Consider the following 7,155-nt stretch of genomic DNA (forward strand, 5'->3'; position numbering starts at 1 on the left):
AATTTCATGTTATGTACATTTTACCACAATAAAATTAATTTATCACAATAAATTAATATTGCCAGGGGAAAAGTTAAACCCTAATTGTTTGGCCTATTATTTTTTTTTCACCTTAAGTCCATTTCCTGGGATAGCCTATTTATAACTTTGCCACAGGCCAACTCCACCAATAATTTCAACTCATCATCAACTGTTCCATAACTCACCCTCCACTCTAGTCTTTCCCTAATCACTGCATTTCTAGCAAATGCTGTGTACTCCAAGTAAGTTGATTTGCTAGCCCTCCCCCTTTCCAAACATTTATTCACATCATTTCCCACAGGGAATTTAGCTGCTTTTCTGGTTCCCCAAATCTTGCCCATCCTTCTCACTTTCCTAAACAATTGTTAGAGCCATTATTTCAGCTCCCTGCCTTTTAGGCTGCCCTCATATCAGTTTGTCTTCAATTACCTTTATCATCATTGCCTTTAGTAGTAATCATTTTGAGACTTAGGACTAGTCACGTCACTTCTCTGCATAAAATTTTCATCAACTCCCTCTTCAGAATAAAAATCCAAATTCTTTAACATCCTATAAAAAGACTTTCATAATCAAACATCTTCCTGACTGCTAAGGAACTTCTTTTCAATGTCTTTTAGCCTTTGCTTCAACCATTCTAAACTATTTCATGTTCTTTGGAAGGACTGAGTTATCTCATTGAATTTTGGAGCCTACTCCTCCAAAACTCAGGGCAGACAGCATTAACTTTGGCAATTCATCCCTGGCCTCCCTAATTTTAAGGAAGATTACCTCTGAGGTTTTCTGGAATCAGTCTCTGAGTGCCTCAATTACAGTACTCTGCCTTATTTTTGCAATTACCTGATTATCTGTTCCTTATTAGATGATAGGTTTGAACCTCCTGCTCCAAAAACAGCCCATGATATATACAGTGATTCTCAGTTTTTTGAATAACAAAATGGGAGTCCTACAGCTTCTATGAAATACTTCCTGACCAACGTAACAGACAACTGTCTCTTGCTCCTCTCAATCCAAGGGACAGTCCTTGCCATCACTCCATAATTAGTCATCAGTACATCCTAGCATGTTTCTCTTTCTTTGCCTGTAACATTTATCCCTCCTAACTTCAGTGCTTCAACTTCTTGACTTTGCCTTCAAAGGTGTTAATTAGCTAATACCATAATAACCATTACTAAAAAAAGACTAAACCCCCAAAACTGTTTTCTCCATTCAATAACCAACATTTCAGAATACCCAGAATTAGATTACCTACTTAACATTTTCCTGACATACTATGTTATTTCAAAGTATTGAAACTCTGTTAGTGCTATTCCTTTTTTCCTGGAATGATGACTCCTTATTATTCAAATACTAGCTTCTCACTGATGCCCTGCGCAAATGCAGCTTAGGTGCTAAAATTTCTTTTGTTTTCCCTTCTCTCTCCCTTCCTAGATTATGAATTCTTTAAGGATTGTTTATTGCAGTACTCTTTACAACAGCTGAGTTATGGAACAACCAAAGTGCCCAAGCACAGTTAAATAGGTTGGGAAGATGCAGTATGTGTGTGTCTGTGTGTGTGTATGTATATATTGTGTGTGCACACAATGGAATACTATTCAGCTTTAAAAAAGATAAACTTGCCAACTATGACAATATGGATTAAACTGGAGAAGATAATGCCAAGCGAAATAATTCAGAAGGAGAAAGACAAATACCAATTAGTTTCACTTGTATGTGGAATATAGGGAGACAAAACAAAGGGTCAGACAAAACCGACCCAATAACAAACTTTAGACTAGAAATCTGACTGTAGAATTGGGGCTTCCAGAGAAAGAAGGGGCACAGTGTGCTATGGTGGAGATCTATGGGTGTCTTGGTGGTGATGGGTGTGGTTTTATAACATACATTTGAAGGGTATGATCTTATATGTCTAAATCATATATAGTGTTCTATAACAATATGATCGTTAAAAAATATATATGTGCAGGGCCTTCCTGGTGGCTCAAGGGGTTAAAACACAGTCTATGAAGCTATCCGCAGCCACTGAAGCACAAGTTCGATCCCTGGCCAGGGAGGGAAACCACATGGCGCAGGAGACCTCTCCTGACTCACCTGCTGCTCCCCTCAGCAGTGTATTTCAATCAGTCTGCCTGTTCTGTTCCCCACTCTGTCTCTGATGAATCTTCTCACCCTCCACACCTCTGGCCTGTATCCCATTTATGTATGTATAAATAAATAAATTTATATATATATATATATGTAGCCATCAAAAGGTTATTGGTGTGGTAAAATGAATTGAAAACATGAACTCATACATGCATGCTTCTTTTCATAGAAAGCTTAATTAAATTTAGGAATTTTTTTAAAGATTTATTTATTTTTATTTATATAAGCACTGGGTACAGTCAGAAGCACGGGAGGGTGAGAGAATTCACCAGAGCCAGAGCGGGGAACAGAGCAGGCAGAAGGACCGAAGTACACTGCGGAGGGGAGCAGCGGGAGGCAGGAGAGGTCTGCGCGCCATGTGGGACCCTCCTCCAGTGGCCGGGGAGCAGCCGGGGATCGAACCGTTGCTGCAGAGGCTGAGGGCAGCTTCGCAACCCAGCGTTCAACCGCTGTGCCACCGGGGAGCCCTTAGGAATTTTTAAGTGAGAACAGAAAGGAGCCAAATAGCCTTTAACATCATAATGCCAGGATTTTTAGTTCCCTGGAAGTAGTATCAGGAGCATGTTAATAAAGGGAATATAGTTATCTCATTTGAGAACAGACACTGATACTTGAAAAGAAAAATAATGCTGGCTGTGGTGAGGTATGTCCTTAGGTAATTCAAGAGGATACACTTCAGCAATTGCTCTTGGTGTAAATGGGGAACAAAGGTAAAAAGGATATTGAGGGACAATCACCAACTCTAGTGGGCACTCCATTCATACCCGTAACTGATTATAATGACTCCATCTCTAGTTCACAGGTACTGTGGCACTACAGTTTATGGTTATGGATATGGTTGGTAATAATCATAAAAAGGATATATGTGCATATATATACATATGTTGCATATTCACTCAGACACATATATGCACACATTTACAAGGTTTCTCCTGTACAAATTGCCACAGACAGTTACAGGTATTTAATAAATCTCACTATGCAAAGGAGAAAGCATGTAATATTAGAAACCATCAGTGGGGGCCTCCCGGGTGGCCTGGAGTTTAAGTCTCGGCGTTATCACCACTATAGCCTGAGTTCAATCCCCAGCCAGGGAGCTAACCCACGTGGTGCAGAAGACCTCTCCTGTCTCACTCACTGCAGTGTATTTCAGTAAACCAGCCTGTTCTTTTCCCCACTCTGTTTTTGGTGAACCCTCTCGCTCCCCCTCACCCCCCACACCTCTGGCCTACCCCCAGTTCTTCTAAGCAAAAGAAAAAAATAAAAGAAGTGTTAACTAAAAAAAAAAAAAATCTGTCAGTGAAATGTGATGTCTATGCTTTCAAAGTAATTTGAAATGAAGTAAGGAGAGAGAATGTTCTATCAACAAGCCAAGATTAATCATGGGTGGACTGCTGTTGAAGCTGGATTATAGAGAAGATTATACTTCTTTTAGCTTTGTATTTATTTTAAATTTTGCATAATAAAGTAACATTCAAAAAATACATTAAGGCGGGGAAACCCAGAAACTTAAAAGATCCCTGAGAAGTTCTAATAAATTTACTACAATTTCCCTATAAGCAAAAGACCTTGCCCATGCTTTTAAAAAATGTATCTCTAGTACTTAGAGACGTTCACAGTATACAATATGCTCTCAAGGTATATAGCTCTCAATAAATATATAGCCAAGACATGGAACCAACCTAAATACCCATCAGCAGGAAAATGGATAAAGAAATTTTAGCATATATATCCAATGGACTACCACTCAGCTATTAAAAAAAGGGATGAGATAATATGGATTTTAAGGAAAATATACATGGAAATTGAGGTGGTTATACTAACTGAAATAAATTAGAAAGTGAAAGACAATTGATGGATGATTTTTCTCATTTGTGGACTATAAATAACCAAAGATAACAAGCTGGCAAGACAAAAAGTAGCTCTTAGACCCTGTTAAAACTATGGCCATTATCAGCATATGTGGTTGAGGAAGGTGAGTTGAGAGGAGGGACTAAAGGAGGGTATGTAGAAGGGGTAAAATGACAGTGCATTGGTACTGGAGTTCTGGTGGAAGGCAAATAAAAAGCATATGCACATGTTGAAGTGTGAAGTTGTACCCCCAAACTCATATTTTTGCAAACAAATGGCAAATCAATAAAATTTGGTGGAAAATTATATATATGGGTATAAATCCATATGTATATATATATATAAATCTGTATAGATTGTTGAATGAATAAACACTGTAGAACAAAAACATAACCTGCATAAGTCTGACAGAACAGTTCCCTTCATCTGTCCTGCTACAAAGACCTTTCCATTATTTACCATATATATAAATACCTCAAGGAACCCACACAAAGAGAAAGCAAAGCAGATTCACAAACCACACCTTGGAATTCTGTGAGAAGTATTTGAGTGTTTATATGCTTTGATCCCTTGAGAGCATCTCTGGGGACTCTGTCATATGATTTCATTTCATTCTTTTTTAAAAATATTGAGATTTCTTTGTCCTTCAAGGCAAGAATGTGACAAAAACTATATACATACTCTTCTTAACTTCTGTCTCTTGATCTCTGGCTAGTAAAAGTAAGTGAAGGAATAAATGATCTTTTTTTTAAAAAAGACTTTTTTATGCATGCAAGAGCTGGGATACAGGCCAAAGGTGTGTGGGGTGAGAGGATTCACCAGAGACAGAGTGCGGAATGGAACAGGCAGATTGCTGAAGTACACTGCTGAGGGGAGCAGCGGGCAAGACTGGAGAGGTCTGTTGCACCATGTGGGTAGCTCCCTGGCCCACAGATCAAACTCCTGCTGCAGAGGCTGCGGACAGCTTCATAGGTTGCTTCTTAACCCCATGTACCACCAGGGAGGCCCAATAAATGATCCTTTGAAGAAGATCCTCATGGATGTCTTTGAGGGGGTTCAAGGTCTCAGTGATGGGAGTAACTATTGATAAGATGGAAATAGTACATAAAGAAGTGGAGCCTGCAGATGTGACTTAATTGCTGCCTTTAATGATCGAACTTTGATGGATGATGAGATGCATCTTATGGATGAAAAAAGAATGTGGTTTCTTGGTGAAACTGGTGAAGGAGTGTGTACATTGTTGCACTGACAATACTGATTTAGAATGTTACGTAAACTTAGTAGTAGCAGTAGGATTTGAGAGGATTGACTCTAATTTTTAAAGATGTTCTACTGTGGGTAAAATGCTATCAAACAGTACTGCATTCTACAGAGAAATCTTTTGTAAAAGGAAGAGGCAATAGATGCAGTAAACGTCACTGTTGTCAGAAGAAGTTGCTACAGGCCCCCCCCACCCCCGCCAACCTTTGGTAACCACCACCCTGATAAGTCAGTAGTCACTAACTTTGAGGCAAGACCCTCCACCAGCAAAAAGGACTGCTAGTTGCTAAAGGTTCAGATGATGGTTAGCATTTTTTAGCAATAAAATATTTTAAAATTAAAGTTTGTATATTGTCTTTAAAGATTTATTTATGTATGCATACAAGAGCTGGGGTACAAACCAGAGGTGTGGGAGGGTGGTTAGAGGATTCACCAGGACAGAGTGGGGAATAGAACAAGAGGATGGACTGAAATATACTGCTGAAGGGAGCAGCGGGTGAGATAGGAGAGGTCTGCTGCACCATGTGGGTAGCTCCCTGGCCAGCCAGGGATCAAACTCCTGCTGCAGTGGCTGCGGACAGATTCATAGGTTGTGTCTTAACCCATTGCACCACCAGGGAGGCCCTGTACATTGTCTTTTTAAAACGTAATGCTATTGCACACTATTAATAGACTACAGTGTAGTGTAAATGTAACTTTCATATGCAGTGGGGAAAAAAGATTCACATGACTGGTTTTATTGCAGTGGTCCATAACTGAATCGACAATATCTCCATCATGTGCCTATTGACCTTTAATTGATTGGTTGATACCTGTTATCCTCTCCAGTTTTGTCTCTTTGTTCTTCACCTTTCACTCTTAAGTATTTGTAGTACTATATTATGCAATAGCCAGAGGAAGCATCAAAACAGGAACATGAATATATTTATTAGAGAATTTGTGATGATTTCAAGTGTTAAACTAAGCATGATGAGAAACAACAAAAGCACTGTCCTACATATATTTTATAGTTAACTTTATTTTGAATTTCAAATGGAGGAGCAATGTCATATTTTTATGCATTTGTCCTGTAAAATCCACAGTCTATTCCTACAAACTCACCACTGCCCTTTGTTCTGTATTTTACACAAGGAGCCCTATTTATTTAGATCATTTACCTGGTTCCTAATAACACCTCAAGACTTGTCGATTCCTGGCCGGCCCCTGCAGTGTGGGTTCGATTCCTGGCCGGCCAAGGAGCAACCCACATGGTGCAGCAGGCCTCTCCTGACTCACCTGCTGCTCCCCTCAGCAGTGTTTTCTGTCATTCTGCCTGTTCTGTTCCCCGCTCTGTCTCTGGTGAATTCTCTTGCCCTCCCGCGCCTCTGGCCTGTACCCCAGTTCTTGTATAAATAAATAAATAAATCTTAAAAAAGACTTATCTTAAAAAACACTTCCTCTAGGAAGCTTTCCCTAATTGTACTGTGTGTCAGTATTTATCCCTAATATGATTATATTACACTGTATTATTAATATTTGTCAGTCACTTTAACAGATTTGCTTCCTTGAAGACAAAAGCTTTTTTTCCATTCACTTTTATTCTTCATACTTAACATAGATAATACATTTTCTCCCAAACTTGGGTATGCTACTTAGCTGCAGCAAGGGAGAATGCACACCATAGCAAACTCAGTATTTCAATAGGTGGAGTTAGGAAAGACTCTGTAGAGTGCAAGACTGGGGTTAGTCATAGGATTATCCTAGCAGAGATTTGTCGGAAATTGTAAACTAGAAAATTACAGGAAAAATCAGTGGTCTTACCTTTAGTACACCACATTTTGCCTGGAATTAATGTTAGGTTAATTTGTGGTCTTATTGAGCTAGTGTCTTGCACTTCATGGT

Source organism: Talpa europaea (assembly GCF_964194135.1).
Source record: "Talpa europaea genome assembly, chromosome: 6".
Taxonomy (NCBI): domain Eukaryota; kingdom Metazoa; phylum Chordata; class Mammalia; order Eulipotyphla; family Talpidae; genus Talpa; species Talpa europaea.